Source organism: Eretmochelys imbricata, chromosome 2, assembly GCF_965152235.1.
Source record: "Eretmochelys imbricata isolate rEreImb1 chromosome 2, rEreImb1.hap1, whole genome shotgun sequence".
NCBI classification, from domain to species: Eukaryota; Metazoa; Chordata; order Testudines; family Cheloniidae; genus Eretmochelys; species Eretmochelys imbricata.
In genome coordinates this window covers 152952822-152974266 of record NC_135573.1, presented here as the reverse complement: position 1 = coordinate 152974266, position 21445 = coordinate 152952822, and the positions used below count along the sequence as shown (strand labels likewise).

The 21445-nt window shown below is 39.1% G+C and overlaps 1 protein-coding gene and 1 non-coding gene across 2 annotated transcripts in view; both read right to left on the bottom strand.

Moving 5' to 3' along the window:
- The window catches only part of GABBR2 (gamma-aminobutyric acid type B receptor subunit 2), an 840990-nt gene that overhangs the window by 314084 nt on the left and 505461 nt on the right, over window positions 1-21445 (bottom strand). The gene's annotated exons all lie outside the window — the stretch shown is intronic.
- On the bottom strand, window positions 8409-8480 carry TRNAG-UCC (transfer RNA glycine (anticodon UCC)). Its single transcript has one exon. It is a non-coding gene; the product is annotated as a tRNA-Gly (tRNA).

The window sequence follows — 21445 nt, the reverse complement described above, 5'->3', positions numbered from 1 at the left end:
TAGATATGTAGGGAAATAGCAAATACATTCCCTTGCTTTCCTCCTATGCCTATTTTGACCCCTATGTGTGGAACTACCATCTAGGCCATGTCCCTGCACACCCACTTTTGCCCTTTACAAGTTCAGTTGTGAAGGGTCACCATAATTTTATCTGTAACATACATGGGGCTGTGGAGTCTCTCTGGGTCTTTACTTTTTAGGTGAAACCAAAAGGCAGAACTTTGACTATGTATGGCCCTGAGCCCCCAACATAAGATACCTCAGGGTCAGCCCTATGGGTAAGACGTCCATAAGAATGTTCAGTCTAATCTGAAATGAGTGTAAGAATGTGATATAACAAACAGACAATAGGGTGGAGGGGGACTCAAGTGTAATAATAAAAATACGTGGCTACATAGGTCACCTTATATCTATGAAATATCAACTGTCTCTCAACTATTGGCTCATCCGAAAGAACAAGGAACTCTCTACACAGAAGCCTGGCTGGGGAAAGGGACTGGAGTTCCTCAGCCTGGACACATAGCCAAAGGGATTGGAGATTACATCTAAGGGGGAATGCTCTCTGGGAAGGGAGGTCAGACCTCCGCAACATACAAGAAGACCAGGATAAGGAGAAAGAAGGCAGGAAGGGTTGACTAGCCTGAGGATGCTAACCAAACCAAGGGCTCATGAAAGGGTTAACATCAGGCTAAGGGGGCTGTTGGTTATTTTTCAAAGATATATAACTCTCTTGTGCTTTCAAAAGTAAAAGTGACTGTGGTTAAGAAATTCCTTTGCTAATAGCAGGTAAGTATTATTGCAGTTTTACAGAAGAAAAAACTTGACACACACAGCAGCAGCTTTGAAAAGTATTTTGTTTAGGCACGTAAATGTGCTTTAAGGAACATAACTTTCACCTATGTTTTGGCCTAAAATGACTTACTGAAGGTCACAAAACAATCAGTAGCAGAGCTGGGAACAGAAACTTACTACAGTCTACAGTCATCTATCCTCAAGCCTTTGGCCTGGGACTCAGGCCATCAGTACTGCCCCTATGGAAGTGATATTGAAAGGCATACAGGAACAATAGAGAGATGAGTTCTGTTTATTTGGGCTGCCAAGAAAACAATTCTTAAACTCTTGAGACCCATTTGTTATCCAGACTCACTAACGGTCAGGAAATATATAATTTTCCTTATAGTATTTATTTTATGCAATTTTTTTCTCTCTCACTCATGCACTCTCTCTTGTCATGTGGGAATAAGCCAAGATGAAAATCTCAGATTTTCCATTTCCCCCTGTAGTCAGGCATGCTATACTCCTCTACTCTAAATACTAACCAATGCCCTCTTCTCTCTATAAAGTGTTTAGGGATACAGTTTGTAAGAAAGCTGTCATACAAACTAGGTGCCAGCTTCTGTAAACAGTTATGTATGTGCAGTGTTATATTGGAAAAGAAAGGGCCTCCAGGGAGGTGAGAGAACCAGCTTCCAAGAGAGGTCTTGGCTGTGGAAGTTCATGTTATGAATACTCATTACTGCTACCACTAGGGCTCTGGGAGACGGTGATGGTATTTTGTTCCTTCAGATAAGAGGGTTGCAAACACCACTGCTATTGTTTCATGTTGATATTCTCTGTAGGCCTAGCTGCCCCATTGGTTGACATGATGCATATGCTGCCCTCCTGGAAATTTGTTGCCTCTTATGTTTGGATTTAGTACAGTATTATGGCATTTCTTAGATCACGCCTCAGTGTATAATACCACAGCACACAAAAATCAAACTCAAGAGGCAACAGAAGGCATCCAGGGGCTGCTCCTCTGCCACCAGCATCCCCACCTCCTGAACATCCTGGCTTCAATTTTAACTAGGAGAGGGACTCCAACAGATGAATCTGTTGATCTAAGCTACTGGGCCGTAGGCTCTCTGCCAACCATGACTCACATCCTCAGAGCAATGGCATCTGTTTTCAAACCTGCTACTGCTTGCATGGGCTTCTAGAATCTCCAAACACTAGGGCCTCCTGGGATACTTCCCTGGAGATCAGTCCAAGCCTGTGTAAGGGAGTAATTTGACCATTGGACTTCTTACTATATGTTCCATTCTATGCATCCAATGAAGTGGGCTGTAGCCCACGAAAGCTTATGCTCTAATAAACTTGTTAGTCTCTAAGGTGCCACAAGTCCTCCTGTTCTTTTTACAAACACGAATAAAGATATTTAAGCACATACAGCAAAAATTTGCAGGATGGGGGTCTAATGTTGTACTGTTGTTGAACAACATCTTGTGTTCTTATGAGCTGCAGCTGGAAAATGGACTGGATCTCTATTGTTTTACACACAGTGCTTAATATCTGCTTAATATATAGGTTCCAAAGTGCATTTTACAACTGAGAAACAGCATATTGATTTGGGACTTTACCAGGAGGATTTTGGTTCAATGCAGTAAATGAAGAAAAACATTTTGACAGTTAGGAGTTAAATCCAGATTGTTATGGTGTCTTTAGACCTATATCAATACTAAAAATGATAAATACATTTTACAATGTATAAAATCAGAAATAATGTCTATACTAAAACTAACTTGATTTTTGAATATTTCAAGATTTCAGAGTAAACAAAACCAGCAGAGTTTTCAATTAAAGAGTTTACCAAATTATATGTGAGTGAATACAAGAGAATGGAAATGGCTTAATCAAACTGAGATTGCAGCATAAGGCCACATATTACACACACGTATATTTTATAATATAATTACACCATGACCAATCCTTCAATATAATTTCTAATCCCATTACTACCTTAATTGAGTTGAATGTAGTTCAAATTAATAGCTGATCTTTTAGTGGTTACACATTTTAATTGTGATTATCAATTAACATTCTGTGATATACTATGTTCTTCAGAAAATCAGGGATAAAATTTATAATCCCATACCGAGCTTCATTTTAAGATACTAAGGACTTGATTAAATGAGCTAGGAAATTAGGAACAAGATTTAGAAGTATTCATGGAACATTCAAATCCTTCATTCATCTTTCATTAAAGTATGCAATAGGTGGATACTTTCGAGTGCTGAATGAAATGATATTTGTGTATGATTTATATATCAGTTTAATGCCTGATTCTGAGCTCTGTCCTTCAGAATGAAAGGCACTATATACATGTAAAATGATCATATTATTACTAGTCAGGAGTCTCAGGATTAAGTGTTTTAATTCTAATGGCTGATATTGTTTCTCCAAACTTGTGTCAGTGACAATGATACCTTGTCCTTGAGGCTCAGCCCTGCTCCCCACCCTTAGAATCATAGAATATCAGGGTTGGAAGAGACCTCAGGAGGTCATCTAGTCCAACCCCCTGCTCAAAGCAGGACCAACCCCAACTATATCATGCCTGCAATCTATCTCTGGCTGCCTCCTGCCAATGGAGTGGCTGTGCTCCTCCATCGCTGCGCTGTGTGTGCAGCAAACTGAGAGGTGCTGCGACTCATCAGCACACTCACTCCGCAGCACACATAGCACAGTGAGATAGCAATGGCTGGCAAGAGTGGGGCGCACAGCCACTACTGTACCAACTGCATGCAGGAAGAGGTGATCAGATACTACCTGACACAACCTGAGCCCAAGAAAATTGGTTGTTTTCAGACCCAACCAGAACCCAGTACTTGTAATCAGGTGTCATTGGGTTCTGGTTGGGTTGCAAGGCTCTAGTGCTTTATATTTGTATGAAACAGATTTCTGCACACACTCAGAGGAAGTATAATGGCTAAAATAGGAAACATCCAGAAATGAACACACTTACCATATTATGTGAATCTTTTGAATTTGTGAAACTGGACTGGAAATTTCGTTAGATCAGTTTTTCTTGTGACATGTCACATACTTACTTACCAGGGGGTAGCCGTGTTAGTCTGTATCCACAAAAACAACAAGGAGTCCAGTGGCACCTTAAAGACTAACAGATTTATTTGAGCATAAGCTTTTGTGGGTAAAAACCCCACTTCTTCAGATGCGAAGTGGGGTTTTTACCCACAAAAGCTTATGCTCAAATAAATCTGTTAGTCTTTAAGGTGCCACTGGACTCCTTGTTATACTTACTTACTACTTCCTGTCAGGCTAAATGCCATTAATAGTACAGCAGAATGAGCACAGAGTTGGAAGTCAAGGACTTCTGAATTCTCATCCTGACTCTGCCATAAATGCACATTCTTTGGCCTTCAGCACTTAACCTTTCTGCCTTTTTTTCCTCATCTTTAAAATGGAATAATAATGCATAGGGGAGATGCTATGAGGATTAATTATCAGTAAATTTTATATACAGTGCTTTGATAACGTAAAGTGCTAAGTTTTATTATTATGACCCTTCTGCATTTCGTCTGAGCAAGAATCAAGAATTGCAGACGTATATGAAAATGAAAAATTGGGGGGGTGGGGGGGGGATGAAAATGTATCCAGTCTCTCTTGCATGTCAAAAACGTTCAGTTTAACTTGTGGACGAAGGGTTGGGGATGCTCTTATACTAGCAAAACTAGTTTGTCACCTCTAATTATAATGAATACAGAACACTACAGTAATTCAAATCCTTCCTTTGCACTCTGGCTCTCTCTCACACAGGCACTTTTCTCCCTCTCCTTTTTCTCCTCCCGTCTCCTTGTCTTCTCTTCCTTCCTGACAGCTACTGTGAAGAATAATTGTTTACCCAACATGACATTTTACTCCTCATTTGAACTGCAATTCTTAATCTCAGCACTATTGTCTTTAAACAAAGAAACTGTTGGAACTGTTTAAAAGTGGATAGAAATACATAAAGAAAGGCTCACTGACTCGTTATTTATAAGCTTGCAGTCCTGACTTCTCTGAGCTAGAAATGTGGGACATAGACTTAATTGTTGATTTGTGGTGAGGACAACTGAAAAGCTTCCTGGTCTATCAGAACAATAATGCATTGTAAATGAGGATAATGTTGATGTGCTACAAGCTTCTGCGAGATACCACAACAAAAAAATGTCTCTGTGGTTATTTTGTACTAAATTAGTTTCTATAACCCTTAGATTACATTACTGAGTTAATGCAAGGTATTTAAAATGGCATTTTTAGCTTTTGCAGTTCAGCGTATTTATTTTAGTAAACAGATTAAAAAGTAAGCAGCACAAAAGATTCTATGATTCTAAGGATGGAGAGCAGAGCTGAGCCTCAAGGACAAGGTATCATTGTCACTGACACAAGTTTGGAGAAACATTATCAGCCATTAGAATTGAAACACTTAATCCTGAGACTCCTGACTAGTAATAATATGATCATTTTACATGTATATAGTGCCTTTCATTCTGAAGGACAGAGCTCAGAATCAGGCATTAAACTGATATATAAATCATACACAAATATCATTTCATCCAGCACAAAAGCAGGACTGGTTAAAGCAGAGCTGTACAAACAACAGTTTTCATAGAACCCATACAAATTTAGAGTGGGTTCTTGGATTCTCCTAATGTTTGTGACTATCAGCTCAGGCTCCGTGCTGATACTGTTCAACCAGACTTCTCCCCAGTTACTTCTTCCCCAACCCTCTTAGGCATGGGCCCACCACCAGTCACAGAGAGGATTTAGCCCTCCCTAAATCCCTTCACTGGCTGATGATTTGGTTCTAAAATAACTAAATACGTGTATCATGACCTAACAATGAATTAGGATACGCAAGAAAACAGTTAATAAGTACCTGAAGGGTGTAAATGCCAAGGAACGAGAGGATTATTTAAAAATGAATTTAATCAGGAGCTGAGCTGGGTTAAGGCAATCCAAGGACCCAGGCATGTCCTGACATGCCCAAGTTGGGCCTCCTCCTTTCTCAGTGCCATGGCTATGCTTCTGCATAGCAGCACTACCTCTCAGTGGGATGGAAATGGCTTGTGAATGATGAATTTTCAGATACATTGGAAGTAGCTTTGAGTAAATGGATAATTTGGGTTAGTGGGATATCTGTGTCACCGACAGCCACATAACCTCTGGCTCATCCATAAAAGCTTAACTGTTAAATTAATAGCGAGGTGCTGCATTCATTGTAGGAATAAAAATCTTTCCAAACTTTGGATGTATTCAAGTAGCATTCCTCTCTTATGTGGCTTCTCATGTATTTAGTTCTGTATCTGTGTCTCTTACTGATCCTGCCCTTTGGCTCCCCCTCTGGCATTTCCCAAATCTCCTCTGAAATTGATGGTTAAATATTTTCATTGCTGCCAGCAGTGCTGATCTGGCTGAGATCCAGGTATGAAAAGCAATATATAAGTGCTAAAGATTGTTATTAGGAGCCAAGATTTTTAAAAATGGGTGCCTAATATAGGTGGCTAAATCCTGAGTAAGTGGCATGATTTTCAAAAGTGCTAAGCATTTAGCTACTTCTATTGGATTATTATTGTGAGAGAGGGGGACAGCTGGCAAAGAGTGAGGGAATGGACTGCTGAGAAGCTGGCAGGAAAAGGGCCTGCACAGGACACAGTGGTCTGTTCCTGGGGGAAGCACCATGAGGGGTTATATAAAGGTAAATAGGGGGTGGGGGAAGCAATGGACTTCTAAGGGAGGTTGTGCAATCCCCATCACTGGAGGTTTTTAACTCATACCAGTCAGGGATGGTCATACCAGGTTGAACTCATACCAGTCAGGGATGGTCTAGATTTACTTAGCCCTGCCCCAGTGCAAGGTCTGGGACTTGTTGACCTCTCAAGGTCCTTTGCAGCTTTACATTTCCATGATTCTATATATTGTGCCAGGCTTGAAGAGTATCTTGGGAGAGAAGGAGAGTCCAAGTGTCAGGCTACCTGATAAAGGTCCAGCTAGTGGGGATGGAATGAGGAGCGAAGGAGCCTCTTGAAATGCTGCCTAAGTAACCAGCTGATTTTACTCCAGGCCTGCATTTTGTCAATGACAATACATAGTAGCAAAGCAAAAAGAATAAATAATAATAAACATAGTATTTTTCTATTTATAAAATCATACATCACTGATGAGGCAAAGGACACAGTAGCTAACTACAGAGACCCCCCAGGTCCTTATGAAGCAGCTATGCAGATCTGTAATCTCTGTTCTTGATGAGATGAAATATTATTTTCAGGGCTTTTTCTATCACCAAATTCTTAATCCGCTCAAATCTGTAGAAGTTATCAGCATCTAAGCAACTGTTTAGAGTGCACCACCTTTCTGAAAGAGTTCAGAGACTTAGAGGCCCTACTTGATTGTGTCCAGTTCAAAGACAATAATTCACCAATTGCATAAAGAAGACATGCCAACACAATTTGTGGTTGCCTCATTAACTTGTCATGTTAACTGACGAGAGTTTCTAAATTTTGCAAAGGAAAATTAACAGCCACAGACTTGCAAACAGAAATAAAGAAAATATTAAATTATATTGAATTTATTCATAATATATAGAAGGCCACAGGGTTTATTCACATGTTTTCCTCCAAACTTGAGGTCTGATTCACCCACATGATAAATTCACCCCTAAATTACTGCTGACTTCAATGAGTCTTCACAAAAGAACCTTTGATAGCTTTTATGGACACTGGCCGTATTCAGCTGAACACCTATATAAAATGTAGCATATGATCCAGCCTATATGTTCTATACTACTCTCAGTACCGAATGCTGCTTTTGTGAAACTTTATCCATCAATTCTGTGAAAGAAATGTAATAGCTCTGTTCTGAAGTAGCTCAATTTCCTGCCTCTCCTTTCTTAATAGAAGACTTTTCTTACACTCCCCACGCAGCTCTTTCTTTGAGTTAAAACACAAAAATTACCTGCTATCTGAAGCCCAATAACATGCTTCTTACTTTTCAAATTCTTACTTACTTCAAACTAATGTTAATAATTTATTCTATATCTTGACTTAGCACAAATGTAATTTAATAAGCCACAGAGAATTATGCAAGTAATTTAGTGAAAATCCCATTTGAAGAACCTTGAATTTCTGTGCTTCTTGCAAGAAAGGTTTTTTTAGAGGGATCCATGTTTTATTAATTCAGTTCTACAGCAGAAAGCGCAGAAATCCTGTGAAGATCATGTTACATAGTATTACCACAACTCATTGCTGCTGAGATGCTTACATTATATTATTACAGAATTTATAGCATTCACTGATAAAAACTATACTTAAAGTTGAGAAGGCCATATTGGTTTAAGTCCATTCAATCATAACTTTCTCAAAATGTTTGTTTTTGGACTGAAGCTTCAAACTTTTCATAGAATATCAGGGTTGGAAGGGACCTCAGAAGATCATCTAGTCCAACCTGCTACTGAAAGCAGGACCAATCCTGAATTTTTGCCCCAGATCCCTAAATGGCCCACTCAAGGATTGAATGCATAACCCTGGATTTAGTAGGCCAATGCTCAAACCACTGAGCTATCCCTCCCTCCAACAAAGGAGAAAATCCATTATTGCATTGACTGGGAATCAAACCCAGGTCAACTGCTTGGAAGGCAGCTATGCTCACCACTATACCACCAATGCATTTTCATGTCAGCCAAAGCTTAAGTGACATCAGTTTAGCCATTTTTGAGTTAAGGAATTGTGAATGAAATACACATTTCTCTGCTTATTAAAAAAATCTTGCAACTTTATCTATCAAACAAAACACATAGTAGAATACAAAAGTTCCAGATGTTTGTATTCCACATTGAGGAATGAGATCCTTCCTAAACTGCGGTGGGGGCAGAGGGGGGAGGTGGTGTGAATCATTCTAAAAGTTAAAGCTTTACAATTATTTATTTGCACATGCACAGTATTAACTCAGTTCACGACTAAGTACTGATATAGTGTGTTTACTGTACATATGCTAAGACGACCATAGAGTGTCTGGCATACACAGCTGATTGGATTTTTCACTTTACCTCTTCAATGCTGATACTTATGTAAGAGTGTGACAAAGCAAAATCTTCCTTGTCAACATGGAGAGCTCAGCATGCAGCATAAATATATCTTTCTTGTTTTCTTTTAAGATATTAGATTAAAACAAATGCTAAAATGACTTTATGATTGAGAAATTAAAAGCCAGGATATTCAAAAGTTTGGATTCTTAGAGTATCATACAAAGGTGTCAGCCAAATTCTGCATTCAGTCATTGTGGAGTACATCCAGAGAACTTCATCTGAAGTCAATGGAGATTGAACACATTGATTGAGATTGACACTCAAGGTAAGTGGCAGAGTTGGAACTAGAAACCAGGCTTTGTGGGTGTTGGCCCAGCACCCTATTCACTGGAGCATGGTGCCTTTACTAACATTGAGATAAGTCTAGTGATGCTGTCCCAATGAGCTTTCAAATCCAGAGCAGTAGCTGTTTTAATGACTACATATTTTCCTTAGCAGTTCAGGCACTTTATTCTTGAATATATACTTTTTCTGTTCTGCTTGCATTTTGTAGCCATCTTTTTAAAATGAGACTTTGTGCTCTTTACATGTTCTACACAGTTATCATGAACCACCAACCAGTCTTAATTTTCTAACAGAAGTTCACTGATGCATCAAGCAAAGAATAAAGCTTAATTTAGACATGTTTCGTGTAGTCTGTGCAGTTACTCTGTTTAGCTCTACTTTCTGTTTTAAACACCAGTATTTATGTGCAGCTCTCTCAGAAGCTAAATACTGCACCATCATTTATCACTGGAACTGTCACCTGTGACTGATCCTGCTCATGTTGCAAAACTGACTGAGTTTCTTTGCAGTGGTTATGTCTTTACCTTTACATGTTTATGCATTATTCAAAGCAATAGGAGCTATAATGAAGGGGAGAGAGAATGAAATCTCAGTTAAAGATTTCTGGTAAACATAAAATATAAGCGGTTTTTGTTTTTGTTAGAGGGTCAAATTTCACCACTCTCAAGGTAGTAATTGGGATAACTGGCATGATTTGTGGCCAAATTGTGTGTAATCACAGCTATGCAATCTGTAATATCTAAAGTGCAAACACAGTTTCCAGGTCCTGGATTTGTTTTTATTTTATAACAGATCTTTGTTGTAAAACAATTATTATGAAAGGCTTCTCATTATTTTGTTACATTATGGCTCAAAACCTTGGTTGGTGTAACTCCATTTTCCTCTGACATTCCCTCCACCACACTCCCCCTTGTTCCCATGAAGCTCTGCAAGCCAGAGAATTGCAGCATGCATATTAGTTGAAGAATATTGAGGATTGAGTTACCTCTAATATGCAATGACACTCTTTAAGAATGACCTCGCATATTGCTCTGGCCTTGAGTACGATCATAACAATTAGATACGAGCAACTAACTGCTTAGTTAAAACCTAATTTTAAAAAAAAGTTAGTGGTAGTGATGATACAGATTTTTGTGAATTTTCTAGTTCTCCAGTGAACTATGATACTTTTAGCGACAGGGGCTCCAAGAAGGTTATGGTCTCAACAAAAAACTTCAAGGGCTAACTTTGAATGATTTTTAACTCAAACAAATTAACAGTTGTAAATCTTCATAATCATGCTTTACTCAGATTGTGCTGTAAATTTGGGGCGGATAGTCGTATTGTTTCATAAAGCTGAGTTTGCTTTACATGCAAATATTAACACAAACTTAACTGTGGAATTTGTTATGCTTCCATTACATACATAGAATATAATTTTGTTGTCCTGCTATACCTCTAGCTACTGGTAGCAGACTTCCAGGGTTTTTTAGGTCAGTTTCCATTTGGATCTGAAATTGGTGATACTGTGTCAGGTATTTTCTCAGCATAAATTGTTTATTTACAAAATGTAAGTAAGTCCTGTTCCTCTGGGCAAAGGTGGTACCAAATGGTACTCGGGCAACTCCTTCATGCAAACACATCTGGTAAGATACCATTGCCCTGTCCCCAGAAGCCACTGTCTTGCCAATAATTCTATTCAGGCTCTCACCATTTAACACAACTTCTTTCTGCCCCAGGCCCTTGGTTTTACACCTGGGAAACACTCAGTCAAGGTGGCTGACTGAGACCTCCTGGGCTGACCTGGTGGGTCTGGGCACCTGCCCTCCCTTTTGTGCAACTACTCTGCAACACTGAGGAGCCTCAGAGCTTCATCTTCCAGACACAGGAGAGTGGTCTAACCCACATCATACCTTTAACTCTCTAGGTGCAGTTACCACAGAGGGTCTTCACTGTTTTTATGGGGAGATTCAGTCTAAATTTATAAATCAATTACTTCTAATGGGCAAGCCATACCAGTGTGTTATGGTTCATACTACTTACTATGACCAAACTGAAAAATGCAGGAATTTGAAATGTCTGAAACATTTGTTTATCATAGGTTCATTGTTTCACAGGCCAGTACTTTCATAGATTCATAGGCCAGAAAGGACCATTGTGATTCTTAAGTTTGACCCTTGCATAATACAGGCCATAGAATATCACCCAATAATTTTTACATCAGCACATATTAATCTTTTGTTTGAAGTGGAGTGTTTTATTGGCATTCTGACGCTACGGATTATGCTGCCACAGGATGTTGTCTTTTTTAAAAAAGACAGAAAATCATAAAGCACAAATGTCACTTCTACTAGTAATATTTAGCACTTATATAGCAGTTTTCATTTTCTCAGTATTTTACAAGCACACTAACTATTTGCACTTCTACAGCCTTTTCCATTTGGGGCTCTCAAAACATATATCTAATTTTCACAACTTCTTAGTGAGGAAGGTACTACAATTGAAATATTTCCTATGATGCGCACTGCAAAAATCAGATTGAATAAGATTTTTTTATTTGAACTTAAGACATAAAAATCTTTGCAAGTGCAGTCATATGATGATTAAAATGAATCAGACAGCCTAATTTTTAAAACTGCACATACTAAATTATACAAGCATTTTGTATATATTAAATTGCACGTGCTTTTGCATGTGCCTTGTCGTGAGCACACAAATTTCAACATGCATTCACAAACATGATTTGTAAATACATATGTACAGTATTTGTGCATATAAATCAGAATTTGTACTTTGTATACCTGAAAGCAGTGCTTGTTCAAAAGTGCCTTTTCTAGTATAACAAACATTTTTATTAAAAAATGCTTCATAAAATCTTTGACTGTATGGTGTATGTATGCAATAAGTGTGATCCAGACTCCCGAAATTAATGGAAAGACACCCTTTAATTTCACAAAAAGAAAAGGAGGACTTGTGGCACCTTAGATACTAACAAATTTAGCTTTCGTGAGCTACAGCCACAAGTCCTCCTTTTCTTTTTGCGGACACAAACTAACACGGCAGCTACTCTGAAACCTTTAATTTCAGTGGGCTTTGGATCTGTACCAAAAGAACAAGAGAAATTAATACCTTTGGTGTGGTGACATTTAAAATATGTACAAAAGCAGGTCTTTCATATTATCAGTCAGGTTACAGGATTGATCCTACGTGTCCTGAATGTCTTCAGCTCCCATTCAAATCAGTCTTTTGGGATCTGCTCAGCACTTCTCTGGATTAGGCTCATAGAGTAGAATGGTAAAACTCACTATTAAATAGCCTAATGACAATTTTCATGTACACTTCTGTAATTCATCATACCACAAGCTGTCACTGATTAAAACCAGCTTACTGGTTTTAAAACCTTGTGTACTCATTAAAATGAATGTCAGAGCTGTATTCTCAGATGGTTGACCCGCTTCTGACTCAATTTGACCCAATTTACTGTGATTCTTTCTTTTAGTACCATTGATAGTATATCCACTGATAGATTTTTATCCATCTAACAGATCAGCTATTGATTTTTTTCAATGGAAGATTACTTTTCATACAATCATTTGTATTGAAAGAGATCTACTTCTTTGGTGCCTGGGGATGAAAGAGATACCCACTGTCTTGATAGGTGGGTAACTAGCTAGCCAATTCTTAAATCCCTCCAGTGACAGGGACTGTACAATCTTCTTTGGCAGCTTGGTCTATTGCCTGACTATACTATATAGTTGTATAATTTATGCTGATACTTAGCATAAATATTTTACTACTTGCTGTCCTTATATAATTGTAGACTGAGGCAAAAAATCCTATCCTTGAGAGCAGGAGTTAAGCTGTGGTACAGGAAGAGAAACCTACCACAAGTATGGTCCAAGAGCCACCCCCCTTCAATTTCAGAACTGTGTGGGATACCCTCCTCATTTTTGGAGTGTCTCTGCTTCCCTATCAGTCTCCAATAACAGTAGTTCAGAAATATCAGATGAGAACGATCCCCACTACACAGTCATATCATCTAAAGCAGTTGCTCTCAACCTTTCCAGGCTACTGGACCCCTTTCAGGAGTCTGATTTGTCTTGCATACCACAAGTTTCACCCTCACTTAAACTACTTGCTTACAAAAATCAGACATCAAAAATACAAAATGTTAAAGCACACTATTACTGAGGAATTGCTTGCTTCCTCATTTTTACCATTTATAATAAAATAAATCAATTGGAATATAAATATTGTACTTACATTTCAGTGACTATTATGTAGAACAGTACAAACAAGTCATTGTCTGTATGAAATTTTAGTTTGTACTGACTTTGCTAGTGCTTTTTATGTAGCCTGTTGTAAAACTAGGCAAATATCTAGATGAGTTGATGTATCCCCCGGAAGACCTTTGCGTGCCCCCAGGGATACACATACTCTGGCTGAGAACCACTGATCTAAAACAAAGGGGTTACCTGAAGAAATGCTTTAACAAAAAGCACAGCTGTATTTGCCAGTTTTGCAGGGAGTGTGATTGTTTTTGACCCTTTTATGGATGTGGGAGGAATCTTTGTGCCCTCCCCTGCCCAACATTGGGATAATTTAGCACCAAACTGGGTGTTTATGTTGGATTTACACTGAAGGGTGGATTTATTAAGTTAATTAAACATTCCATGAACATCAACTAAAGAACTGTACAGATATTTTCTGCCTGGCATCATTGCTAAAGAAAGTCAATGTCAATGGACATTGACTTTATTCAGCAATAATATTAATGGACCTGAAGAGTTAATTGAATTCTCTATTTCTGTCCACTCCTATGAGAGCTGCTCCTTAGATATATCCCAAAAGATACAGGAAGAAGGAATTGGAATTACAGAGATAAAACTCATCTACTTAATTTCTGCTTATTTCCTCCCCTCCTTTTTTCCACATTAGTCTGTCTGTTTCTATCTTAGTCCCAAAAATTATTGTAAACGGTTTGACTAAAGGAGGGTAATGCTAATTAAATTATGAAACCTAGCAAATTTGTGTTTCTCTCTTTCTGCACAGACTCAGGGTGAAATCTTGGCCCCATTGGACTCAGTGGTAAAATGAGGCCAAGATTTTACTCTCCAGGTTTTATCATAACAAGCAGCTGACTAAAAGCCACTATGTGACCAAATTTTTTTTATTTAGTTGAAACTAAAACACAAGACAACAGTGTTAGAGGATACCTAACTAGCTAAGTTAATTAAAGATGCATTTGCTGATTTCAGATGTTCATAACTTCAAAACTACTGATCTAGATTTCTTCAAACCTCACTTGTTCTGAAGACCATAGTAGGATTTAAAAAAACACAAATCTGAGAACTGTATGTGCTGTAGCTCTCTGCATGCAAGAATGGGTATGAAATTCCAATTTATGCATTCTATATCATATAATTTGACAAGGAATATATAATGCTATAAAAGGGGCCATGATGTAAGCACAGGAGGGCAGAATTAATGTGGAGTTCTTAACTTTAACCCTATTTTAATGACTTTTGAGTGCTTGAAGGTTGCATTAACACCAGCTTTTGGCATGAATATAAAATATAATGTAACTATGAGCAAAAAGGAAGATGGGTTTACAAAGACCACCTGACGAATGATTGTGATTGCTTTTTTAGTGACAATTACAAACCAAGGGATGAAAGGAAGGCAGTAGATGGAATATAGCTGGATTTTAGTAAAGCAGTTGACACAATGTCTCACTATCTTACTCTGCAAATTCATTCAAATTGGCTTGGCTTGGGGGGGAGGGATAGCTCAGTAGTTTGAGCAGGGTTGTGAGTTCAATCCTTGAGGGGGGCCATTTAGGGATTTGGGACAAAAATTGGGGATTGGTCCTGCTTTGAGCAGGGGATTGGACTAGTTGTCCTCCTGAGGTCCCTTCCAACCCTGATATTCTATGATAAACAATACCACATGGATTGAAAGCTGTCTGAATAACTAAATCAAAGATAATGATGCAATGAGCAATATCAAGTTGTAGGGTGCCACAAAGAATCAGTTTTAAATCTGTTTTTTTTAATAAACTTCTGTCATAAATATAAAGGGAAGGGTAAACCCCTTTAAAATCCCTCCTGGCCAGAGGAAAACTCCTCTCACCTGTAAAGGGTTAAGAAGCTAAAGGTAACCTCGCTGGCACCTGACCAAAATGACCAATGAGGAGACAAGATACTTTCAAAAGCTGGGAGGAGGGAGAGAAACAAAGGGTCTGTCTATATGCTGCTTTTGTCGGGGATAGACCAGGAATGGAGTCTTAGAACTTTTAGTAAGTAATCTAGCTAGGTATGTGTTAGATTATGATTTCTTTAAATGGCTGAGAAAAGAATTGTGCTGAATAGAATAACTATTTCTGTCTGTGTATCTTTTTTGTAACTTAAGGTTTTGCCTAGAGGGATTCTCTATGTTTTGAATCTAATTAACCTGTAAGGTATCTACCATCCTGATTTTACAGAGGGGATTTCTTTACTTCTATTTACTCCTATTTCTATTAAAAGTCTTCTTGTAAGAAAACTGAATGCTTTTTCATTGTTCTCAGATCCAAGGGTTTGGGTCTGTGGTCACCTATGCAAATTGGTGAGGTTTTTTATCCAACATTTCCCAGGAAAGGGGGGGTGCAAGTGTTGGGAGGATTGTTCATTGTTCTTAAGATCCAAGGGTCTGGGTCTGTAGTCACCTAGGCAAATTGGTGAGGCTTTTTATCAAACCTTGTCCAGGAAGTGGGGTGCAAGGTTTTGGGAAGTATTTTGGGGGGAAAGACACTTCCAAACAGCTCTTCCCCAGTAACCAGTATTTGTTTGGTGGTAGTGGCCAATCCAAGGACAAAGGGTGGAATATTTTGTACCTTGGGGAAGTTTTTGGTAAAGATAAGCTTAGGAGGTTTTCATGCAGGTCCCCACATCTGTACCCTAGCGTTCAGAGTGGGGGAGGAACCTTGACAACTTCATTACTATCCTGGCAGAGGGGATAAAATAACAGATGCCACTGAAGACTAGATTGTATTTGTAATGTGTAGTGTGGATATGCCTTTCCTCAGGAGGAGCATTGAGAAGATTGTGATTTAGGCAGGCACAATCTCTCCAAGTGCAGCTCTGTGCCCAGCAAGGGTGCACACTTGGGACAAGCCATTAGTATGGAAGAGACTCCTTCGGTTGGTGCGCTGGCTCCACTCGTGGCTGGTGGTAGAATGTTCATGAGTCAACATAGATAAACTCAAGACAATGCAGTATATCTAGAAAAAAAATTAAAATCTAATAGGCCAAAAAGAGTACCCTGCCTTTTTCCAGTGTGCTGGGAAAACTGTCTCCTCTTCTTGTGATGTCTAAATGCGGCTGAGATATTCTGAAAGCAAGAGCTGCAGCTGCAGACAGTCTGTCTCTGGGAGTGTTGGATGAGAGAAATGTGCTGTATAGAGCACCCATGCCTACTTTGAAAGGAGGCGGATGCACTTCTGCCAGTATCTGACAGACATTAGCAAGTGCACATGGGGGCCCCCATTCTTTCCAAGTTATTCTTCCAATATAACTATCTATGCCCTCATGGATGTGAAGTGCTGCCAGGCACACTAGTGGAATTGTGCTGGATGGGTGCTTTGTGGGTGGCAGGAAGGAGTTTTCTCAGCTCTCTTCCCACATCCAAGCAGGGCCACCAAAATTTTGCTTGCTGTAAGGGCCCCAGGCCAGTTCTCATGGATAAATTCAATCTTGCAGACCATTTCAGATATATAGTCCAGTTGGACACTTATACTCCCGGACAAAATTCTATGAGATAGCGTTGGGGAACTTCTAGCCTCACAGGGCTGCCCTAAATCCTTCCCATAAGTGATTATATAGCTTGAAAAATCATACCGTAATTCTGGTAACAAGATCCCCCTAGCAGATCATAATGTCCAAGGGAAGGAGAAAATTGGAAAACAGTAATGCCTAGAGACACATGTTGGCACATTGCAGCCACAAGGCCCACATGGGCTGCCCAATTTTGGCTAGTTCAGCCCCACAGAAGAGCCAGGAGTTTGGATTTGCTCCGTTCTAAGCCATCTAATTTTGGGGGGTAGGGGGGTGGAATTTTCAAAAGCATTTAACTGACTTAAGGGAAGAAGCCTCATTGACTCACATAGGCTCTTTTGCAAATTCTACACTATTGTTTTCTATAGGACTTTTCCCATACACATTGTAGACAGATGACAGGTAATTCAAAGAAGTAAAACCCAGGTAACATAATAGACAGACACAATAGATACAGAAAAATTCTGAAGGTGTTTGAAGAATTATTATTAATACAGCAATAGTGTTCAGTGGCCCCCAGTCGGGATTGGGGCCCTATTTTGGTAGGTGCTGCACAAACGCATGTAGTCATGGTTGTGCCTTCAAAAGTTTGACCTAATGTAACATAAGGTGTAATAAGTGCGTGTGACAGCAGTAGGAGGGTGAGGAGAAAGGAGACAGTGATAAGACCACATGATTACATAGGATATCTGTACAAATCATATATAATATATATATTTAAAATCATAATTTAAAAATTTCTGTAAAAACCTTAATTGCTCATACTCCTTTGACATTTGCCTCCAAGTTAAAATAAGTGATTCTGGGGTTGCTACTCTTTATTTTTATTTCGTATTTGTTTCTTTTCCCCCCTTCCATGTATATGCTATCACCAACCAACCCTCTACCTAGCACTATTCATTCTTTACAAAAAATCAATATCTATCTTTAAATCACCTTAACAATTCACACGAATTGGAGCTCCTGTCTTTTTGCAGAGTGCCCGCTCCATTGCGGGGAGGGCACACACCAGGATTCTCCCTGCTGCTGTCCAAGAGCTGGGAGAGGGGCCATGTGGTGTCAAGTGCAAGAGAACAAGGATGAGCTGAGACCTTATATACTATGTTTCAACATGCATGAATTTCAATAGTTGAAGACTTGATTTTTCTTGAGGAACTAGACATTATACATTGCACAATTATACATCTTTAACAACTATAGCAGTTGTTACTATGATAATGCTCCAGCATATAATATCTATAATTTACAAACTGTGGGTGGAGTGAAAGTCACTCCATAATTAAGGCTGCAAATGAATTTGCATTGGCAGGTAATTTTGGCCTCCCTTTATAATATTTACCTCAAAATTGCCAGATTACTTCTGGGGGCTAGGTAAAATATTTTTTACAAAATATTTCTACAAAACTGGAGGTGATTTGGACAATGTGTTCCAGAATTATAACACTCTAAAAATAGGTGTTTAACAGTTCCAAAGGTCTACTTTCCTCGTAAAACAAATAATTAGAAGACCAGAGTGATAAAAGCTACTTTACTATCTGAAATTTTGTGCCCAAAATAGAAATGTAGTTGATTAAACTTTGATTTCGGGAGCTATTAAATACGATTAAGAAAGGTATGGTTGCCAGGGAATGTGAGCTATCACATGGCCAGCAGAATATTATACTCACAAACGGAGACTGGATGTTATGCACAAATGCTGAATTTTGCAGGACACTAATAGAGCGCTACGTATACATTGGCTCACAGCCTTGCAAATAAGGCCTAATCCAAAATCCACTGAATTCAATGGGAATCTTTCCAAAGACTTCAATGGACTTTGGACCAGGCCCATAGTTTGGGGAGCACAGGCCAGTCACTGCCATCACAAAACCCTCCCAACAGGCTTAGAGCAATTTGAGCCTTGATCGGCTTCCTGAGAGTTAAATGTTCTTATTTCGCAGCACCACAGGCCCATTACAACTATGCACCAATACAATCTTTGTTCTGCAAGTTATAATCCTCACTTGGGTTGGCACTCAAATGCATTATGAGCTAACACTAACACATTGGTTTCCACAAGCCACACAGTGGTCAGCTGCATTCATTGAACCTGCACAACAAACCAATAGTGGTTCAACTATTTATGGGAATCCACAGTTAGGTCATCAGGGATTTGATGTATCTGCAACCTTAATGGACCTCAACATTTTTTTGTATGTGGGTATCCTGCCAGTTTCAAAGCTTCTAGTGTATTCTTGATCCCTCCTAGAAACTCAGAAAAATTATGTACTGTTAATGCATTTTGATACACTTATAGCAGTTTGTAATTCATACTTTGTGGGCTTTTTATTTCCTTTGACATTTGCATGGCAAAGCATGAAATGATAAATCAGTGAACAACTTCCTCCTTACAGTCAGACCCCATGCCATTTGCCAATAAATCCCAATGTTTGCCTGCTGTCATATCACACTGTTAAAACCATGCTCCAAATGTCACATTAGCAAAGTCAGGTTAAAATCACTTTGTATTATAACATTTTTTACACTGACCTTTTGAAGGGCCAGAATGACAGGAAAGGCTTAGTGTCTAGTGCTCTGTGCAGGGAGCCTCTATTTATTCTTATGAAGAAAAGAAGCACAGGCCTCATGTTCAGGAGCCTATTAGAATGATCAATATTTGAATGAGACATTGTCCCAACAGAGCTAGTTCACTTAGGGCCTGATCATGCAAGCAAAGGTTGCAGAAGCAGCCCCTGAAGCTAATGGAGTTACTCACCTGAATAAGGACTCCTGAATTTGGTCTTTCATGTGGCTAACGCTTCCAGTTCTTTTAAAAATATGCCGATAAAATAGGCTGCATTGTATGTGCTCCGTAATCTCCTCCCTTTGGCCATCTCAGGTTTCCACTTTAACAAGCTACATGGCAGACTGCATGACTGTTTCACCAGGCTTACTGACCTTTTTAAATAGCAAGGACTTTTGTTAATAAATAGGCAGCTATTATACTCTGATTTACAATTGCTGTTTCATGCAAAACACTCAGGTGCCTTGGTGATAGGTGGCAAAATATAGTTCTAAGGGACAGATTACCCAGTCTTCCCTGTGTAAGAGGTGGTGTGCGGCTATGCTGTCTCAAGAGCACCCTAGGGAAGGTTACAATTCCCTTTCTGCTCCCAGGGATGGTAGTCAACTAATAATCCATAGTAGTAGCAGATTTCTACCTTCATGTCCCATGCTGGCTGGTGCACTGGGGGAGCAATTAAGGCCCCACCTATTTCCCCCTGTTTTCACTGGAGATGCAGGGAGGCTGTTCAAGTGTCTGGTGTTGTAGGAAGGATTTATAACCCAGCACAGTTGTGCATATCCAGCCCCAATCTGCCCCAATATAAAGACATTAACATTATAAATCACATATGCTCCTAAATCCAGGCTTATCCAGACAAAACTATGCAACGCCCTTTGAGTCAACTAAGACCTGGAGGACTCAGGTGTCATGGATTTGCAGAAAGTTTACCTATCCAGGAGAAGGCTAACTCACTGCACAAAGAGGTAATAGTTTGCCCATGCTCCAAAAAAACCTGAACCCCAAAACAACAAACCTTTGTGCCAGGAGTTTTGTCTCTGTGTACTTCCTGTGACCTGCTATTCCTATGTCTGACCCTATCTCTGACAGCTGTAATACAATAAATGCAATATTTATTTGGTGCATTCTTCTTTTTGGCAATAATTTTAACAGTAAATGTGCTATTAAGTCATCTTTGGTCAAATCAGTTCTCTGGAGATAGAGATACTAAACTTGTATCACTTAAAAAAAATTCCCTTGTATTAAGACTGACAATATTGTAAACAAACATCTTTCCTAATCAGCTCTAAAAACAGCCCACGTACTGTGTGAAGTCCAAACTCCTCTCCTGCAATTTGGCTTTATTAATCAATAGTCAACAAATCAGTTAAAGAGTTTAAGTTTTCTCCTCAGATTTCCTTCAGACACTTAGAGCCCTTCTGCCTGAGAGAGTCAGTCCTAACTCCTCCCACCAACCCCAGTCCAAGTGGGGTAAGGAATCCTCTGTTACTTTAGTCAGCAAACCCATTTAATTGTTCCCCCTTTAAGATTAACACTTGTGACTAGGGTGAGGTGTTTCAGGTAACACTGCCAGCCTGTTACAATTATCTTAAGCAGTGTAATGTAACTCATACATTGACATCTAGGAGAATTACTTAAGGCTAAAAAAACAGCAGCTTAATTTGAGAAACAAAATTTTTTTTTCTTGCTTCTAACATGGTTAGTTATTACATATGCTCATTTTCCACCAAACATGTTTACAGACTCAATCTTCTGTAACTTCTGTACAAGACTTTCGTGGTGATGTACTCAAACAGATTGTTTTTATGGGAACTAAAATGTCATCTTAGTGAATTAGGTGCCAATACGCTACTGACTGTGTGGTTAGCTCTGGTTTGAAGTGAAATCTGCATTTTACAATGACAG